At 35.4% G+C, this 22,939-nt stretch overlaps 1 long non-coding RNA gene across 1 annotated transcript; it reads left to right on the forward strand.

The window, feature by feature from the left end:
- The first annotated feature begins 2,677 nt into the window (after positions 1-2,677).
- LOC110939348 lies at positions 2,678-8,187 on the forward strand. The gene is made up of 2 exons (XR_002592188.2): positions 2,678-2,939; positions 7,707-8,187. It is a non-coding gene; the product is annotated as an uncharacterized LOC110939348 (long non-coding RNA).
- The last annotated feature ends 14,752 nt before the right edge of the window (positions 8,188-22,939 follow it).

The following is a 22,939-nucleotide window of genomic DNA, read 5'->3' on the forward strand; positions in this document are numbered from 1 at the left end:
AATTTTCGATCTCTCTCTCAATTTCTTTAATAGCTAAAGTAATTCCCGGGTTTAATACCCCCCTAAATAGCGAAGCTCTGCCTCATTGTAAGTATTATAACCCCCGGTTACGTATTAGATACGCTGCCCGATTGATCTAGTGCTCCGTAATGCATGTCAAGGCTCTGCCTGACTCAGTCGTTGGAGTTCTGTCTCGGGGAGGGTATAACTAATGTAAATCTGGGTTATTATACTAACGCTTGTGCATTGTTTATTAACTAGATTGTAACCAGGAAGTCACAAGGAAAATACCTAAAATAGCAATGTGAGTAATCCTTCTTTTTGTAAACCTTTTTGTGAGTGATTCTTCTTCTACAAAACCTCAATTGTTTTAATTTTTGCGAGAAGTCGCTCCCATCAACTTCAGGCACGAACATAATCGTGAATTCTGTCACATTTCGGCTTGGCAGATTATTAGATTATTTATGTAGTAATTTTTTTATTATTAGGTTTTATTTTAATTACGTAACCTTTTTTTTATTTTTTGTCATGTGTTTTTTTTTTCTATTATGTAATGGTTTTTATCAAGTACGATCACCTTAATTTTCCAGTGATTTATGACATTATATGATAAAATATCAAGCTAGACTAAATGTTGGGGAAAATGAGGAAAAGGAGACTTTTGCTTTTTCGAACAAGTGGGTAGATTGGATACAAGAAAGGTGACTAGAAGATAAGAAGGTGTGAAGAGGGTGCATGACAAGTTAAAATGCACCTTATCTCATGGAGCAAAAACCCATTTGTCGGACTCAGGACAAAGATTCCTGTGTTTGTAACTTGTGGTTGTAGCCACACACAAACTCCTATCAGACAAATCATGGCTTTGGTCCCCACATTTGTGTAACCCATCCATCAAACACGTGACACTTCTTTTCTGTCACGTGGTCATCTCTTTGGGGGTTTGTAACGTTCAAAACATCATATGAAACCAAATATCTTGAGTTGAAATTTAAAGTTGTATCCAATTCATTGAACCCGTTACATGTAGACATGGTCTAGTTTTTGTTATTAATTATAGATTCATAGTGGAAAAAATACAAATTATGTGTTACGTCGAAATTGGCTTTGAAACAGATTCTTTTAACCAATATTTTAACCACTAAATTGGACACTAAGTTGGCTGTTTTATCGGTTAGACATGTCTGATCAGTTTAACCGGTTGTTATATGTATCGCCTTTTGATTTGTTGACATGTGTTAGCGTGCGACACTTTAGGCAAATGATATCTCGTTGTTTTGCATCTGGATAATTGATACTGAGATCTAGGAAATGTCTGGTCTTAAAATATTACAAGCGTGTTTTAGTCGTATCAACTACGAGTAAAAAGAGAGCTCCACATTTACGCTTGGTTGAGTGAGAGCAATCAATGATTAATGATCTTCTATAAAGTTTCCGTATGACTAAGAAAGAGAAGTTTTCTACTTTCGCACAACTAAGAAAGAAAAATCTTGATGTACTTGTGGGTAAACATTCAATACTAGTTAACATAGTATATGTATGTATGTATATATATATATATATATATTAGACATATATATATTTGTGACAATCATATATCAGACTAAAAATCATAAATTAGAAATTAAATGTTACTTGTTATGATCTAAACTCACCGAGTCATTGTATCCAGTGTTTTAAAATCCGCTTCTTATATCGTATCGGATTTGGTTTAGAAATGGTTTAACCAGGTGTATCGGGCGGTTCAACCGGGTGTACCGGACGGTTCAACCGGTTCTACCGGACGGTTCAACCGGCCGGATTGAACCGGTTTTTAAAACATTGATTGTATCAATTAGCAAGAATAATATATATGTATTATTAAAATATTATATATATATATATATGGGTGGGTTAACGTACAATATTCATTAACGTATGATGCATACGAGATGAGATTACGCATGTTATAAAACTCAAAAACCCTAATTACGCATGTTAACAAACCATAATCATGCATGTACAAAATCAGAAATCACGCATTAACATAATCACGTATGTACAAAATTAGAAATCACGCATGAACTAAAAACCTAATCACGCATGTTATAAAACTAATTACGCATGTTATAATTTCATCTCATACATATTATACGTTAAAAGATAGTGTATTTTACACTTTCACTATATGTGTGTGTTGGTAAAATTTATATACAACAATATACAAGGCATGAATAATAACTTCTACGATGGAAATTTACCATCTATTATATTAAATTACTTATCATTTAATTTGTTTTTCTCTACTAATTTGTTAATATATAAAATATAAGATACTCACTGTATTTAGGTTACAAATTCAAATTCGGCTTTTCAAAAACTTGACCGAACCAAATTCCCGAATACGGTTTTCTGAATCACAATTGAATTACTATTCTGAACCAATCAAACCTGAATATTGAAGCCAAACGTTTGAATATGCACTGCTTTTCCGAATTTTGATTTGAAAACGGTTTGAATTCAAATTCTAGTATTTTCATATTCAAATAACCCAAAACTTTCCTATGATTATGAACACGCTAGGTTCAAAGAAAATAAATTGTATACTATTGTATACTATTAATAAACAAACTTGAATAAATAGTAATCCTTCGTTTTAAAGGTTTTTTATGTGTTATTTAGTGGTTTTTTATATAGGAATAATTGTATATTTCCCCTTAAAAACACCCTTAATTGCATATTTACCCAAGCCTAAATAAAAATTGCATATTTCCCCTTCTCTATTAAAATGACAAAACTACCCTTCTCATAATTAAAAGATCTTGCTTAGAGAAAAATCAGGTTCATAATTATCATTCTAGATTCACACGCATGACTTTTCAGTTCTTCTACGGCGACGATTCCAGGCGGCTCCTTCTCGCAACTGGCCGGCGTTTCTTCTAAGACGTCTCTGAATATTTAAGGTTAGTTATTGTTTTATTTGTAAAGAAACCTAAAACGGTTTATGTGCTATGAATTTGTTATATATATTTTATTATTTTGTATTATGGTTGCAGCGTTTGAGTCACCGGTTGTATTACGGCGATTAACCGTCACCGGTTGTAATAAAATTGTATTATTGTTTTTGTCTTCTTATAAGTTTGAATTATTTTTGAGATTTCCAGTTTGAATATTGAATATGATTGCAGTTATAAGTTTAAATTAATAAAGTTTTTGTTAGGAAAAAAAGTAATTCCAATCTTGTGATTAGTCTCTTTTTTTTTAAGCTTGAATACGATTGCACTTTGAATATGATTGCAGTTATAAGTTTCAGTTAATTTTGAGATTTCTAGTTTGGTATCGTAATGGATTAATGTTTTGGTATTTTGTTTTTTATTTAGATGATTGTCAATTGTATTTTTTATGATTGTTACTCTAGTTTGTGTGAAAAAAATAATGAAAAAAAAAATAACTTCATGAAAAAATGCAAGTAGTGAAAAAAGGCAAAAACTAGTAAAAAAGGGTAAATTTGCAATTTTCTGAAGTTTAGTAAAATGAAGGGTAAAATAGTCTTTCTATAATTTAATTTTAATAACTTAAATCAAAATGGGTAAATTTGCAATTTTACTAGTTAATGGAGGGGAAATATGCAATTTATTTTTTGGCTCAGGTATATATACAATTTCAAAGTTTTTTAAGGGGAAATATGCAAAAAATCCTTTTATATATATCTAATATAACTTGTGTTTGTTTTTGATCGATGTAAATCCCGTGTTGGTATTTTTTGGTCATATCAAGATTTTTTTCCTCTATGGGTTGTTGTAACGAGTGTAGGTGGCGTAACAAAACAAACCAATACCGATCAAATTCCCGTTGTGTTGGTATATTTTTGGTCATATCATGAATTTTTTCTCTATTGGTTGCTATAACAAGTGTCAGTACTAAAGTTAAACGAACTAATACCCACCAACAGCGCAATGCGAGGATTTCTGGCGCAACGCGCGGATTTAATAGCACTAGTTTTAATAATTTGTGATCCTACATGTTTGATTACAAAGATCATAAGAATCAGTGGCGGATCTACATTAGGGGGAGGAGGTGGTGATCACTCATCACTCACTCATCACTCACAACATCCAATCAAGTTCCGTCATGTCATCAACCATTATTCCATCACTCACAACTTTTTTAGTGGAAATGCTCATCACTCACAACACCCAATAATAAACCCTCGCACCCCCTCACATGTTCCATTTATCACGCGTTTAGTTTATCACGTGTGAAGTTTGTAGGCTGGCGGTGGTTTGTTTCCATTTATCACGCGTGGAAAACTTTTATCACGGAGAAAAACATCCCCACCCCGCCTCCCCTTATGATAAGGGGTAGCATCCGCTACCACTTGGCGCTCCGGTGGTGAAGGGTTAAGGTCCCAAAAACCTCATATCAAGTACTTGGGACCATGCCACAACCTCATCTCTTAACTCTATTTTGGCCTTGCGCGGCCGCGTAACTGGCCCTACAAAGAAAGCTTAGGAGAAAAACAGCAACAGACAATACATGCGCGCTAAAAGGAAAATACATCCTTGCGCCATAACAAAGGGATAAAAATCTCAGCAAATACTTCCGCTTAAATAATACCCAGACTTGGATATTATTTACTAAGCCGAGACCACACAGTAAGGAGTCACACTGGAATATGGCAATAATCTTCTAGAAGACCCGATCGTGCACCACCAGGCGGTTATAACCGTCTGGACACGTGTCAACACCCCAGGCTATCCTGAAATCACAACAATGGCATGGAATTGGAGAGAAACCTCCACTTGCCCACTTTCAACGTGGCAATTCCCTAGCCTTTGATTAAGATCGCGATCCGTGTGCTTCCACAATCCGATCAAGAGAGTTAACGGAAGAAAAGTAACCGCTTACGGGGTTAGCATCTTCCGTTAATATTTCAGCAACGAGTTTTCCCGCCCAAATTCCCGGCTATATGTCACACCCTGTCTTTTGCGGAAGCGTATGATGTGTGACTGGTTTAATATCATTGCATTCAATCGTAATAAACAACTACATAATCAAAATGAGGTTCATCCATTCATAAAATTTATGTATTACAAACATTGTTTATTCACGTTTTTAAAACACAACCTTCGACTAGGTTACAAACCAACAAAAGTGGATGACATCTAAACTTCTAGTTACGACACATGCGTCCAAGATCCATCCTGTTACCTGAAATACATGTAGTTTTGGAAAACATCAACAAAAAGTTGAGCGAGTTCATGCGTCTAGTTTGTGTACTGTAATTGTTGTAAATATTTGAGAGACTCTTTTGTAAACAGATATGAAAAACGTGTATGAACATGAATGTTTTACAAGAACTTTAAGGCATGTGAGAACATGGGGAGTACTTGTTATGACTCCTTATCGGAATACTCGTTATGATTCCTTGTCGGAATACTCGTTCTGATTCCTTGTCGGAGTACTCGCTCTGACTCCTTGACTGTGTCGATTACCCTCGACTGTGTCGATTAACCTCGACCGGGACTCCGAAGCACTACTAGGTACTAGTTTTGACCATGAGTGGGGTTCGGCCGTACCCGTTAGATATAACCCTCGTCCCTAATTAATGAATGTTTTTAATGGCTTGGTACTAGTTTTCACCAAGACTTTATGGCATTTTTAGTATTTCGTCTATGCTCACATGATCTAGTATTTCATAGGCGTTTCATACCGTTTAAGCATTTGTAACATGTATTTCACCCCCGAGAGTTATAAAACAAAAAATAGTTAAAGAAAAGGGGGAGCATGAACTCACTATTTTGCGTCTTCAGTACTCGTAACTCGAATCTCGTCAGCAAATACGACTACCTACAATGTGCTAGTGTCTATTAGACGAGCGGGTCGTGCCTTGTCTTAGTATTCATGCTTTGAGTTACGTTTTCTTTATGTCTTTACATTATCCAGAGTTATAATACTTTTCAAGTATTTGTCTTCGCGTTCCTTTCCCAAGGATGGGAGTATTTCATACACGTATTCTCGTATTCTTGTATTTGTATTTTCCAAAATAATATATTTTCACTTAGAAAATATACATAGACTTGTTTTGTCCAAAAATAATGTATCGTCAAGAAATGTATATTTTTCTTCAAATATCATATATCTTCTGAAATATTCTAAGAAAATATAATTTTACTTCCAAAAGTAATATATTTCATTTTTGTCGAAGATATGATATACTTTGTATTAATAACGAAAATCATATTTTCACCTCTTTCGTTTCCAAAATAATATTTACCAAAAATATATTTGTAATGGTATTTTCCCGGAATATTTTATAAGTTACGTTCTTGTTCGTTTGTCAATATTTAAGCATGTAACTTATATACCTTATTCCTTGTAATTTTTGGTATTATTTTGGTGTTGTAAGTTCTTGGTATTTGTGAGTTGTATTATTTTCCCTAAAATAACATAACTACTTCACATAATCACACACAGTGTCTTTAATGTAAATATATATATATATATATATAGAGTAAGGTTAACATACAAAAAGCCTTATCATACATCACGTAGGAGACAATGGTAACCGTTGGATCAGGGGTATAATCACGCATGGGACCACATAATCACGCATGGAACTATAATCACGCACGTTTTATGATAATAACGCACGTTATATTTTTTGTCATGTATGTTAATGTAGGTTAAGCCCTGAAGTACATTATACTTTCTATATATATATATATATATATATATATATATATATATATATATATATATAGGGTTAGGTTCATTTGTGAACACTTCCCTATTTGTGAACAAAGCGAACTAATCATGGCCATTGATCTTGTTTACTAAATATAAGGGTAGAATTGTCATTATACATATAAACATAATTTTTTATATAAATTTAATTCAATTTTCATTTTGATTAATACTAATCAGTTACCAGATAACCACCCCTACAATCTTGCTATTCAAACACCACTTTGTAAATTTGAAATTCAATTCAACAAAAAAACCACGTCCATCTTCATTGTGATCGTTCATCATCTTCTTCCATATCAACAAACTGCAAAGCATCATCGTTTCTTTGTTTTTATTATCGCTATATATTTTAAAATTATGATAGACACGAATGATCAGAATAGTGTTTCAGCAAAGCAAATTTTGCGATTCCTCAAAGCCCCGAACGGGCAGGAGAAGATCATGTGTTTATAACGTCAATTGATCAGCGAGGTATATTTTTTAAACATCATAGTATATACGATATTGGATGTGTATTCAGTTACATTGTTTCATAAATAAGTAGTTGTATGATTCTTTTGCAGCTTTTTTACTGTTTAATTCTACAAGATTTTCGTAGTTGACGATGTGTAGTTAACATGTTCATACACATCAGATTTAATATATTAAGCTCTTGTTTTCACAGTAGTTTAGTTTATATACATTGATAACAACTATTATTTTAAATTTGTGGTTTTATGTTTTAATCTGGTTATACACATATGTGCAACTCATGTATGTTTTCATATAGATATTGGACTTCTTTTTTGCATATTTTTTTATACACAGGTATACAAGGCAATTATGGTTTATATATCCATATCTGTTTTTCGTGTATATATTGGATATTTCACAAGCATACCTAGATTAAAAATATATCCCTATATTGGCTGTTATAATATTTATACTTGTGTTTATATAATACATGCTGTTATTCAACTTTTTTTCATCCAAACGTGCAGAATAGATTGCTAGTAATGTATACGAGAGTCCCAACGGGACTAGGCATTGGACACCAATTCTGTCACCCGGTCTCAAACCAGTTATCAAGGCGCATGTAGGCTGGAGGTCATGTAATATATTTTTATTGAGTTAGGGTAGTTGAATCTCAATTATTGTCATTGGAGGTCATGTAGGCTGCACGACGCACAGAGCAGTGGCGTCGGCTGCAAGACGCACGAGCAGCGGCTTCGGCTGCATGACACACGAGCAACGGCTTCGGCTGCACGACGCACGCAGCAGCAGCGTCGGCTTCACGACGCACACAACAACGACGTCGGTTGTATGGCGGACCAGCAATGGCGCCGGCTACACAAACTCATAAAGTTTTTATATATCTCTAGATCAAATCTAAGATAAGCTTCTCGGCACGTCATCTTTTGTTTCCACTTTTGATATCTGTTTGTACCATAACTCGTGTTTCAATTAAACAGCCTTTTGTGCGTATTCACTTGTGGATTGCTTATTAAAATGGTTTTTGTTTTGAGGGTGTTTGGGTATTTATCAGATTGGAAGCTAGGGCAAATGATTTTAACAAAAACATTCGGTTTTTCGCAACAGCCATTGTTCGGTTAGTGAATCTTAAAATTATTATTCTTTAAAAGAAAATGCTAATAATTTATCTTAAAATGGGCCTCAATTTTGAAATTCTCTCAAAATGGTTGAGCCAACCCCGTGTTCAGGTTAGGACGGGGCAAACTAAAAAAATAAGAAATATAGTTCTAACTAGAGTCGGTGGTAAACCCGCACTTCGTTACGGGTATTCTTCTTTGAAGAATTATTGCGGTTAAAGGATATCTAATATCAGAAGCAATATATTAAGTAGTTGAATATGTAGTATACATAAAGTAGTTGATATACAAGTGTAGCTATTATCACATTTGAAAAGTAAACATGAAAAAAATATGAGTCTAAACATAAAGATGCCAAAAAACTGGGCAGTCTTTATTTAGCTATTGTTGTTGTTTTACAAATGTACAAAACTTTTTTTTTCTACTGGACAAAGAAGACTTAAACACAAAGACACCCTTAACCAAGTAGCTTAAAGAGCATTACAATAGAGGAAAAAAAACAAATTGCAGGTACAACAATAAGCAAAAAGCAACAGAAGCAAGCTGAGCAAACTGTATCCCTTCGAAATTGCTCCACTTCTCCATGTTTAGGCCATTTATCTTTGATCCTGATAACCTTAAAGCAAATCTTCCTTTGCCAGGGATAAATGTTGACGCATATCGCCTATCAACAGAATTAGCACAACCTCTAATATCTCAATTCTGACCCATATCGCCAATCAACAGCAAAGCAGACAAAGTTAATACAAATTAAAGTCACAAATAAATATAATTGGGCTAAAAATACTAGAAAAAAATAGAATAGACAAAATTTTGTTTGCGCATTAGACCGTACCGGCACTTTACAAGACCCATGCTAAAATATGTCCCATTTTAACCCGAGTCGTCATCAACGTTTTCTTCAGCATCTATTTCACATTCCATATCGGCTGTAATCTCTATGCCATCTACCCCGAGTCATTTGTAGTGAATGTACACATGTGTACATTGAACTGTACACATGTGTACAAGGAAATGTACACATGTTTACAATAATCTGTACATCTGTGTACAAGAGTTTGTACAGTTGTATATAACAGTCTGTAGACAGGTGTACAAGATTCAATACACAATGCAATACACCTACAAAGTAAAACAGGGTCAATAATCACATTTTACCTTCCAAGTTATCTGAAAACGGAACACGCACAACGTTGACTGATTCATAGATTTTCCTTTTCTTCAATTAGAATCGTATTCAGCATTGTATCTATCTAATTAATTATAGTTAAATACATATGTGTACAAAAAACTTATACATATGTGTACAAGTTTATCCTATCATCATATGACTCAACTCGGTTGAATTCTATGATTTTATACCAAAAAACGCACACCCTCTGTTGACATCCATCCTAACGGACCAACACAACTTATACATAGATGTATAAGACTACCGATTTCACATGTTTCAAGAGCCCAGTGTAAAGAACAAGGTATCTTTGTGCATTAAATTGGTTGAATCATAACATTTAAGCTGAAAATTGTTTTGATCAGATTTAAATCTATAAAAAAAAAACAACCACAACAAACATAATTCCAGCAACTTATACACACTATATTGAAGAATTAAAGCATTTTTTAAACATACAAAGAACTTCAAACCCTAGATTTCACATTACAAAACAGGGGGGAAAACAATTAACCCTATACACAATCAGCAACAAAACAGAGGAAGAAGAAACAACTATTGCATTATTATGTACCTTGATTAATCACAGGAAGAAGAAACACATGGTTGGAGGTTTTGTTCGTCGGATTCATATGCGTTATTGTGTACCTTGATTAATCACAGGAAGAAGAAACACATGGTTAGAGGTTTTGCACTTTATATAGAGAGAGAATGGAATCTTTTATAATTTCAATCAATGATTTTCTTTTACTGATATGTGCGAGTACTTTGGGGATTACCTTTTTGCCCTTATGCAGTTATTTAAATCAGTTTTTTTGTTTCAATAATTTAAAAAAATCATTTAATTCCTAAAATCATGATCTCCTCATCCAACGGCCAAGATCTGTTCGTTTTTGTTCACAATTTAAACATGGTTCACTCTTGATCCCTACCCTATATATATATATATATATATATATATATATATATATATATATATATATATATATATTCTAAATACATATTTACCCATTTTTATTTGTAAAAACAAACCTCCAATGCTTGTATTTTTGTAACAAAAATCTATGGCAAAGTTTACGTGGAAAATTATAGTTAAAAATACACTTGTAAACACTTGTTTAAAAAATATTTTTCTATGTGTTGGTATTTTTAGAAAATTTTGTCATAGTTTCCCCTAAAAATGGAGGTTTCCATGCTTTCAAGCATATCATTTTCTTTTGTAAAATCATCACCAATCAACAACAAATCATTCAACACTTACCATATGTCAAAAGTATGAAATTTAAACTTTGTTATGAACTTGAAACCTTGTAAAAATTTATAGTAACTTACTAGTGTACTTAGTAAGTTTAGTTACCCTTTAAAGTGTGGTTGTTTATTTAAAAACATCATTTTTGAAGAATTTAGATCTTTACAACTTGTAAAATATTTTTCTAAAAATATTTCTTCTTGCATTTTTCTTGTTAAATACATGTTTATACACTTGATTACCCACCAAAAATGTGATTGGTTTCTTTAAGAACCAAGTTTATGTAAATCTTGTAATTTAACTTAGTTTCTTGAGAAAACTAGTTTTGTAATCACCCATTCACAAGATTCATAACATGTTTCATACTTCATCATATAAAATAACTCCATTTTTCAAGTTCATGTTTACATAAAGGATGATCATTATAAACTTCTCAAGATCTATCCATACACTTGCTAGATCATGTGTTTAATCATCACCTAGCAAGCTTCATATGGTGATCTACACCATACACGTAAGAAATCAACAAACAAGTTCAATACATCCACTAGAACAACTTGATCTTCATGTTTTAAAGCTTTATGATAATGTTCATCTTTGTGTTTTCTTGAGATTCTTTAGTTTACCAAGTTACTTCATACTTTAACCACTAAAACTATGAGTAAAAACAAGATCAATGGAACTTACTACTAGCACTAAGGCTAGGAAAGAACAAGAAGCAAGATGATAAAGAAAATAGGTGGTTAATAGCTCCTAGAGATGGTCCTTCAAGTTCCAATGCCTCCACCCATCTTAAACGTGCTTGATACACCTCTAGATCACCTTAGAATGCTTGTAGATGGAATGAAAATGAAAATGAAAGTATGTGGGCATGAGGGTGTGGCCGTGAGCTATGGAAGAAGAGGGAGAAGGTTTTGTTTTGTTGGAGGTGATGAATGATAATGGGTTAAGATCTTGTGGTTTATAAAAACAAGTTTCCAACATCTCTTAAACTAATGGTCCATGTGTTTCAAAATAACCAACAAAATCTAATAAACAATTTAAATAAAATCATGGTGGGTCCCCCATGTTGGTAACCGTAAGTGGGGGGGGGGGTGTATAGTTGGGTTGTAAACTTTAGTTAAGGAAGTTAGTTTGGTTTTAATGGGAATGGTTAGTGTTTTATGTATTATGTGGTTTTAGGTTGTGTTATGATGTTCGGTGACCCTAACTGGCTTCGTAAGATAAAAACAATGCTTCTAGTATTATTTTAGTGTTCCGGGTAATGTCCGGTTGTTCGGTTAGATACCGATTCGTTAAAGTGCTTAGTTATATCGTATAGTGTCCTTTATGTAACTTTTTGTGTCACTTTTAATTCCCGTCACTTAGGAAAGCATACAGGACCATTTTGCCATATTTTTACACATTACTAGCTTATTAAAAAGCTGGAAATTGCTGAATTATACAGAATTCTGCATCTTTAATGGGTTTTAGGCACTTTCCGGCACTTTCTCTATCACTTAAGCATGCAGTTTTGTGGTCCTTACTTCCCTACACACTATACTAGTGTAATACGTCATCTCCAGCTCATACAGGGCCTCAAAATATTGTCTGTTTATGTACTGAGTGTCGTCAGTATTATTTTTTTATTTTATTTTGTTTGTTTGTCTAATAATGGTGCCAATTCTGTTCTGTGCATTATTAGCACTATATCGTGTTGCATGTAGCAACGAATATGAAATGCCATTGTATGTGTATAACAGTAATCAAAAATTCATTTATCTTGAAAACTAGATCATGCACAATATTTATAGTACAGATTACTGTTTAATTAGTGTACGGAATGTACGGAAAAGTGACGGTTGTCACAGTCTCCCACCGTTAAAAGAATTTCGTCCCGAAATTCAAGCGATGCCATTGGTCGCAGGGGATTTGTGAACCAGATATGGTCACTTATGTTTAACATTTGTCTTCATGTGCCCATGTACTCTGGGTCATGTTATAAGTTCTACCGTACTCAAGTAAATCAATTATGTCTTTTCGGTGTCTTGTGGACTCTTGGTCCGTAACCTTAACAGGTTTTATAGTAATTTTGTCGTTTTTCATTGACGTGAATTTTATTTGTGGGAACAACGACTGTTCCTTGAGTCAGACTCCTCTATAGAGTAGACATATGAATGTGTCGCGATCACTACTGATCTTTTTCTGGAACTTTCATCTTGTGAGCAATGGTTCTGATCCCTACATCGGGGATTCAATCTTTTCATTTTCCAAATCACGCCATGCCTTCTCTAGGCGAGGCTCTCATTTTAGTCATACTTCTTGTCTCAAATTCTTACGATTTCTGCCGCTCATCGGCCTAATCTTTCTGTATTCTGCGGGCTGTCTTGTCATCATCACATATCTGGACGATCTTGCCTCTAGTTCTTCCTGAACCAACTCGGGCCAGTAGATTGTTTATTCCCGGTCTCTGATCAACACGACGGGGATCGACTTATTATGTTCTACCTAAGGCTTCACACGAAGCGGTTTAAATGGTGGTGTGATAATTACTGTTGTAGGAAAACTCCACAGAGTGTTCCAACTTTTATCAGAGTTTATCACACAAGCACGTATCGTGTCCATACAATCTGCATTGTTCAGTAGCTTAGTCCATCTTTGTTAATATTCGAGTTCTTATGATCAACGGGGTGCTGCAACCTTCGTGATCAGTAAAGATCGTGCAACGTTTTCCTTCAGGTAATGACGTCAAATTTGCGGCGCGCAATTACTGTATCTAGCTCAAGGTTTCTTCTTATGATTCCTTAATCAATGTGTCACGTATGCAATGTTGTGGTCTCGTTGCATCGACGTATAACCGAGACCTTGTCGAGAAGCGTCACATAATTGCAACTCTAGCTCCTTAGCTCTTGGCTGCAGGGTTGGCATGAATCTCGTTCTTTATCCATCATGTATCTTAAAGTTCTCACTTTGCGAATTCGAAATCCGCTTTTTGTCATCATAGCACATAACTGTTCTTTTCTAAGAGTTGCAAGGTAAATTGCAGTTGTTGCCCACGACCTTCCTTGGTCGCTGGCCATATAAGAATGTAGTCAACCAATATAATCATGATCTATCCAGGTATGGCTTACACGTTCGATTCATGAGGTCCATGAATATCGTCGATGCATGTGTTAAGCCAAATGGTACGACATGGGACTCATAATGCTCAAAGCGAGTCCTAAAGGTCGTTTTAGGGTATTTCTTTCTTGTATTCACAGTTGTGGACATCCTGTCCTCAAGTTGATCCTTGAGTGGTAACTAGAACCTTACGATTTGTCTTTCATGTCATCATCTTTTGTAAAGGATACCAATCCTTGATATCTAATTCTCTGGAATTTATGCAGAAATGGAAACTGTCAACCTTTCCCTTTGTGTCCTTAACTAAGGGCGTCATGTCCTTAATTTCCTCTGTCTAGCAGCTCTTGCAGTTACATCGGAGGCTCATGCTTTGCGGACGAAGCTAGTTGGTAAGACGTCATTCGGTATTGGTGCCGTTCTTGGCACGAGGTTTATCCTAACTCCTCTTGTTGCTGTGGAGGGCGTTCCTGGCAAGTCTTCAGAAAAGGCTTCTGGTACTCCTTCCATAACAGGGATGTTCTCAGGCTCTATACTTGGACATCTAATCCATGCTAACTATCATATTTTGACTTCTCAAGTCAACGGTAACAGAAAGTTCCGGCCTTCTGAGTCCCTAAATATAATCCTTAATTGCTTCGTCTGCCTAAACTAGCCTTCTCTAAGCCATTTCTAAAGAGTACGGGATGCATATTTTACTCGAAACTAAGCCAAACGATTTCTTAAGTTTTAAGTATGCAAGGTTAAAGTTGATGCCAGTATTAATTAAAAGTAGATGCATAGGGTTGGTTAATAGGGAACGTACCCGTAACTGCATCTGAATCCTGGCGTGCTTCACGAGCTCCGATGGTGAAAGCCCTTCCTTGCTTGTTTCTTCCTAGGGCAATCTTTCCTGTAGTGCCCTGCTTCACCACACCTGTAGCAACCTGGTACTTTCTTATCTTTTCCATCTGGGTCCTTCGCCCAACAGGCGTCCTTGCTGTGTCCTTCCTTTCCACACTTTCCGCATTTAGGCCTCAAACATCGACCTTCATGGTGGAAATTGCATTCCCCGCACCTCGGCTTAGTCCCCGAGTAGCCTTTACCACCGGCCTTATTAGTGGCTCCAACAGTTTTCCTGCCATGCGGCGGTTTCACTTTCTTTTTTTTTGTCTGTTTTAGAGTTTCCATAGCCGGCTTGTGTGCCCACCTTTAGGTTCGAAGGCTTCCTCTTCTTATTACCTGATGACTCCACATGAGTCTCTTTCTTGTTATCCTCAGATTCCGAAAATTCTCCCGCATGTAGAGCTTCTTCAATAAGCGTAACGCTTAAATCGATAGCCTCTGCGATGGTTGGAGGCCTTGAGGTAGTAACCAAGCTCCTAATTTGAGGTGTAAGTCCCCAAATGAATCGTTCAATCCTTTTGAATTCTGGTTTGACTAAGTGGGGAACGACCCTAGACAAGTCGTGAAATCGCTGGACATATTCAGGAATCTTCGGTCCGTCCATTTTCAAATTCCAGAACTCCACCTCAAGCTTCTGGATTTCAGCCCTAGAACAATATTTCTTTTCCAACATTTCCTTGAGCTCGTCCCAGTCTCAGTGCATAAGCAGCATCTGCACCAAGGGTTTGAACCTGAAGGTTCCACCAGGAGAGTGCGCCATCTAAAAATAGCCCTGAGACAAAGGTAACCCTCTGCTAGGGTGAACAGTTACTTATTCTTAGTACGGAGTCAATCTTTTCTGCCTAACGTACAAATGCAACGGCACCCCCTGTGCCATCAAAATTCAGTGGCTTGCAGTCCAGGAACTGTTTATAGGTGCAGCCAGTTGGAGGGTTATTTTCGGTAGTGCCACCGCTGTGTTGAGAGCGGAGGGCTTCATGTCGTGCAATTGCCTGAGAGATGCGCTCTTGAAGTTCAGCTTCTGTTCTTGGTAACGTACTGGTGTTTGTGTCTCGTCTGGGTGGCATTCTTTTCTGTTAGAAATATAGGATGGATTAGACAACATTCCATAATTGTCTATAGCACCATAAGTAAGCAGGTAATCACCCAATATCACATGTATATATACTCCATGTATGAGCGAGGAAACAATTACTGAGCCTTCACATAGGCTTGCCAACTTGGCTTATTGTTTGTAATAAAATGAACTTAAGGTTACATCGCCTCGGTCATTTAGGTTGCAGTTATTTCCTGCTGTATTAGCTTTATTGATGTGTATATCTTCCCAGGGATGGGGTTGTTCGTGTAGAGGTGATAGAGAGTGTAATGTCGCGGAATCTTTTTGAATGTTACCCATCTTCACTTGCTTAAATATCGTTCCTCAAACGTCTCGTACACGGGTAGTCACGAAGTAGGCCAGACAGGTTTCCTACTTTATAAAGTGCTAAAGCACTTGTCTAGGCATTGTTCTACCACAGGAAGGTGTGAACACCTAGAGTTTATTTTTGCGATCGTTAGCTTGGCCCGCAGAGTCCACCAGGATTTCCATGCACTACAAGTTGTTATTACGTGGGCCCCCATAATTATAAATTGTATTGCACAGTTACCCCAGCTTTCTCTCGTCCAAGCAGATGATCAAACAATGAGGAGACCTTTGCGATGGTCCACACGCTAACACTCGTTATCGTTACGCGCGAATAGGCACGATGATTAAATGAAGTAGGAATAAAGAGAATTCCCAGTAGTTGGAGGGGCACCTTCAAGACGAATACTTCATCTTCCTTTCCTGGTCAAGTATGTCGTCAATCTCACTTCACAAAAGTCGCAGGGATCTCGTCCCGTTGATTAAGAATTCGTTCAAGGTTGCCGCCTCTGCCTCGCCATCATCACCGTAGTCAGGCACCTTCACGATCGAGAGGGAAGAGCAGCCATCTCCTACGGAAGCAAGATCAGAATCTTGTCTGGTGATCACTCTAGCTATGAGCTTTGCAATGAACATGAGGTCGATAGCTTCATCGTGCGGGTTATGTACAGTAATAGGAGTCGGAGTCGAAAGTATCTTGTTCACGTCAATAATTATTCCATACACTTATTAGTATGTATTCACGTCAATATTTATTCCGTACACTTATTCGTATGTATGTATTGATAAACAAATATATTACTTAGCATAAACAGGCATTTTGATCATATCACGTATAACTCTCGTTTTGGGGGGGGAGTATTTTTTTTTCTAGTTGTCGATTCACGACAGAAACACTACTTGGTACTCGTTCTCACCAAGAGTGTATTTTAATTTTGGCAAGTCTAACTCGTGTAGACTATGCCTTAGTTGGCACCTTATCTTGAGGGTATTCCCTACTAATGTCCTTGCCTTGTCTCTTTTTGAAAAGTGTTTGACTCGTGGATCTTGACGCTTACGTGAATGCAATGAAAACCTTTTTATAAAATGTTTTTGTGTGAGAGAACTCTGGTGATTGTAGTCTAGACTCGAGAAGGAATCCTAGTTCACTACAATCAAAGCTCTGATACCAAACTGTCACACCCTGTCTTTTGCGAAAGTGTATGATGTGTGACTGGTTTAATATCATTGCATTCAATCGTAATAAACAACTACATAATCAAAATGATGTTCATCCATTCATAAAATTTATGTATTACAAACATTGTTTATTCACGTTTTTAAAACACAACCTTCGACTAGGTTACAAACCAATAAAAGTGGATGACATCTAAACTTCTAGTTACGACACCTGCGTCCAAGATCCATCCTGTTACCTGAAATACATGTAGTTTTGGAAAACAACAACAAAAAGTTGAGCGAGTTCATGCGTCTAGTTCGTGTACTGTAATTGTTGTAAATCTTTGAGAGACTCTTTTGTAAACAGATATGAAAAACGTGTATGAACATGAATGTTTTACAAGAACTTTAAGGCATGTGAGGACATGGGAAGTACTTGTTATGACTCCTTGTCGGAATACTCGTTATGATTCCTTGTCGGAATACTCGTTCTGATTCCTTGTCGGAGTACTTGTTCTGACTCCATGATTGTGTCGATTACCCTCGACTGTGTCGATTAACCTCGACTGGGACTCCGAAGCATTACTAGGTACTAGTTTTGACCATGAGTGGGGTTCGGCCGTACCCGTTAGATCTAACCCTCGTCCCTAATTAATGAATGTTTTTAATGGCTTAGTACTAGTTTTCACCAAGACTTTATGGCATTTTTAGTATTTCGTCTATGCTCACATGATCTAGTATTTCATAGGCGTTTCATACCGTTTAAGCATTTGTAACATGTATTTCACCCCGAGAGTTATAAAACCAAAAACAATTAAAGAAAAGGGGGAGCATGAACTCACTGTTTTGCGTCTTCAGTACTCGTAACTCGAATCTCGTCAGCAAATACGACTACCTACAATGTGCTAGTGTCTATTAGATGAGCGGGTCGTGCCTTGTCTTAGTATTCATGCTTTGAGTTACGTTTTCTTTATGTCTTTACATCATCCAGAGTTATAATACTTTTCAAGTATTTGTCTTCGCGTTCCTTTCCCAAGGATGGGAGTATTTCATACATGTATTCTCGTATTCTTGTATTTGTAGTTTCCAAAATAATATATTTTCACTTAGAAAATATACATAGACTTGTTTTGTCCAAAAATAATGTATCATCAAGAAATGTATATTTTTCTTCAAAAATCATATATCTTCTGAAATATTCAAAGAAAATATATTTTTACTTCCAAAAGTAATATATTTCTTTTTTGTCGAAAATATATATACTTTGTATTAATAACGAAAATCATATTTTCACCTCTTTCGTTTCCAAAATAATATTTACCAAAAATATATTTGTATGGTATTTTCCCGGAATATTTTATAAGTTACGTTCTTGTTCGTTTGTCAATATTTAAGCGTGTAACTTATATACCGTATTCCTTGTAATTTTTGGTATTATTTTGGTGTTGTAAGTTCTTGGTATTTGTGAGTTGTATTATTTTCCCTAAAATAATATAACTACTTCACATAATCACACAAAGTGTCTTTAATGTAAATATATATATATATATATATATATATATATATATATATATATATATATATATATATATATATATATATATATATATATAGGGGAAGGTTCATTTGAGAATAAAATATAATTGAGAATAAAAAAGAACAAAGGGTAATTTTGTAAAACATTAAATAGTTTTTTCATTTATCTCATTTATTATCATTTTAACTAATTAATTAGTCATAAAGACTATTATCCTCCACACGAACTTTTTTTGCCTACACACATCAAAAGTTATCCTACATATTTCGAAATTCATCCTACACGTTGAAATTTATCCTACACAACTCGTAATTTATCCTACACGACTCATAATTTATCCTACACTTTAAATTATTTTATTTTATTTTTTTTGAAAAAATGTATATTTTGAAGATAAGTTACAAATTATTTAATGTAGATAGCTATTAAAGAGGAAGATTAAAAATTAATGACCTATGTAGATTTACCAATGTACCCTTATAGTAAGATTAAATATTTATATTAAATGAAGTAAAATAAAACATTCTTATTGGTTGAAATTTCTTCTTTTTTCTTCTTACAAAAAATTTCTTCTCATTTGAACTCTCCACTATATATATATATATATATATATATATATATATATATTCTAAATACATATTTACCCATTTTTATTTGTAAAAACCAACCTCCAATGCTTGTATTTTTGTTACAAAAATCTATGACAAAGTTTATGAAGAAAATTATAGTTAAAAATACACTTGTTTAGAAAATATTTTTCTAAGTGTTGGTATTTTTAGAAAATTTTGCCATAGTTCCCCCTAAAAATGGAGGTTTCCATGCTTTCAAGCATATCATTTTCTTTTGTAAAATCATCACCAATCAACAACAAATCATTCAACACTTACCATATGTCAAAAGTATGAAATTTACACGTTGTCATGAACTTGAAACCTTGTAAAAATTTGTAGTAACTTACTAGGGTACTTAGTAAGTTTTGTTACCCTTTAAATTGTGTTTTTTTATTTAAAAACATCATTTTTGAAGAATTTAGATCTTTACAACTTGTAAAATATTTTTCTAAAAATATTTCTTCTTGCATTTTTCTTGTTAAATACATGTTTATACACTTGATTACCCACTAAAAATGTGATTGGTTTCTTTAAGAACCAAGTTTATGTAAATCTTGTAATTTAACTTAGTTTCTTGAGAAAACTAGTTTTGTAATCACCCATTCACAAGATTCATAACATGTTTCATACTTCATCATATAAAATAACTCCATTTTTCAAGTTCATGTTTACATAAAGGATGATCATTATAAACTTCTCAAGATCTATCCATACACTTGCTAGATCATGTGTTTAATCATCACCTAGCAAGCTTCATATTGTGATCTACACCATACACACAAGAAATCAACAAACAAGTTCAATACATCCACTAGAACAACTTGATCTTCATGTTTTAGAGCTTTATGATAATGTTCATCTTTGTGATTTCTTGAGATTCTTTAGTTTACCAAGTTACTTCATACTTTAACCACTAAAACTATGAGTAAAAACAAGATCAATGGAACTTACTACTAGCACTAAGGCTAGGGAAGAACAAGAAGCAAGATGATGAAGAAAATAGGTGGTTAATAGCTCCTAGAGATGGTCCTTCAAGTTCCAATGCCTCCACCCATCTTAAACGTGCTTGATACACCTCTAGATCACCTTAGAATGCTTGTAGATGGAATGAAAATGAAAGTATGTGGGCATGAGGGTGTGGACGTGAGCTATGGATGAAGAGGGAGAAGGTTTTATTTTGTTGGAGGTGATGAATGATAATGGGTTAAGATCTTGTGGTTTATAAAAAGAAGTTTCCAACATCTCTTAAACTAATGGTCCATGTGTTTCAAAATAACCAACAAAATCTAACAAAACAATTTAAATAAAATCATGGTGGGTCCCCCATGTTGGTAACCGTAAGTGGGGGGGGGGGGTTTGTATAGTTGGGTTGTATACTTTAGTTAAGGAAGTTAGTTTGGTTTTAATGGGAATGGTTAGTGTTTTATGTATTGTGTGGTTTTAGGTTGTGTTATGATGTTCGGTGACCCTAACTAGCTTCGTAACATAAAAACAATGCTTCTAGTATTATTTTAGTGTTCCGGGTAATGTCCGGTTGTTCGGTTAGATACCGATTCGTTAAAGTGCTTAGTTATATCGTATAGTGTCCTTTATGTAACTTTTTGTGTCACTTTTAATTCCCGTCACTTAGGAAAGCATACAGGACCATTTTGCCATATTTTTACACATTACTAGCTTATTAAAAAGCTGGAAATTGCTGAATTATACAGAATTCTGCAGCTTTAATGGGTTTTAGGCACTTTCCGGCACTTTCTCTATCACGTAAGCATGCAGTTTTGTGGTCCTTACTTCCCTACACACTATACTAGTGTAATACGTCATCTCCAGCTCATACAGGGCCTCAAAATATTGTCTGTTTATGTACTGAGCGTCGTCAGTATTATTTTTTTTTTTTATTTTTTTTGTTTGTTTGTCTAATAATGGTGCCAATTCTGTTCTGTGCATTATTAGCACTATATCGTGTTGCATGTAGCAACGAATATGAAATGTCATTGTATGTGTATAACAGTAATCAAAAATTCATTTGTCTTGAAAACTAGATCATGCACAATTTTGACAGTACAAATTACTGTTTAATTAGTGTACGAAATGTATGGAAACGTGACGGTTGTCACACTATAAATATGAGAGTAATTCAGGTATGAATTTCAAGTTACACACACTTCGTCAATACTTCTTCTTCTTCTTCATAAACACATACTTATTCTCACGCCGGAGTCGGGTCAAGGAGAGAACCTCCGTCCTCCCCTTGACGAGGCTAACGATGTTCTGTTTTGTAGCGTTCACCGGAGAAGAAGATATGTTCCTTCGAATTGAACGAGAGAGAACCACCCTTTTTATGCAGAACCTAACCCCCTAGATAATTTGATTCCGGTCATTTATCTAGTGTTTCTTCATTGGCGCGCACCGTTTTCTCTGTTTCATCTATTTTTTTCTCATTCTCGATTCATTTTGTGGATTCCATTAGCAAATGGAAGAAACCTCAGATCATTAGCAGCATGGCCCTCGGCAAAATTTCGTTAACAATACCCAGGTTGACGGTCTCGTAGAAGAAGCATCAGATGACAACAAAATACAGTTCGCCGATAATCATCAAAATGAACCTATCACCCCAGGGGTGCAGCCGGAAATCCATGTGAGCTCAATTCTGCCTCCAGTAGAAACCCCAATCTCCTGGTACGTCAGATCTCAGGGGGCATTAAATGCTGTATACACACAGCTGTGTGCACAAACTGCCCCACAAACACAACCACGGAGACTTGTATCCCATGCCAGGACACCAACGGCACCTCATGTTTCTCAACATGCTTGTCCATCCCGAGTTCAGATCGAAGACACGAAGGTTTACTCTAGATCTCCTTCGAGATACGAGTATACTCAGTCGGAAAATCGCCGAAGAGAATATCGAGACGAGTCACACCCTCATAGGAGACCATCTGTTCACACCACTCGAGGCGAAGAAGGCCCGAGCAAAAAAGCGAAAAACTAAGCAGCAACTCTATGATTTCCCTGCGGAACGAAGCGGATTGTACAGTTATCGAATCTAAGCAGGAGAAAGAGTGTAAGTTAAGAAACATGTAATTATTTTTAATAGACTCTGTAACAGCCTCTGCGCCTTATCCCGAAATAAACAACGGTTTCTATTATTCTTGTGTTTTTTATTACAAAGTGCATGCAATTCCTTCTGGTAAGTGCAAAAAAAGTATGGTAAATATAATACAAGTCTCATGAACGGTCAGTGATTACATATTTACATCACACAAGACCACACGTTTACACATGAGCTTCATACCACCTTCATTCGCCTTACCTGATCAAAGTAATTGTACACATGCAAAATATTGTAAACTAAAAAAACGCATATCATACTATTTATGGCGCACCAACACGCCCCTCATAAATCATCGAATTACACGACAGTGTATTATAGTTACTTGCACGGCAGTGCACTAACAAAAAAGGTGATAACACATCCCATAAAGACTACAACAATTGTTCAATACAACTACAGAAAC

This window comes from Helianthus annuus, chromosome 5 (assembly GCF_002127325.2).
Source record: "Helianthus annuus cultivar XRQ/B chromosome 5, HanXRQr2.0-SUNRISE, whole genome shotgun sequence".
Lineage (NCBI taxonomy): Eukaryota > Viridiplantae > Streptophyta > Magnoliopsida > Asterales > Asteraceae > Helianthus > Helianthus annuus.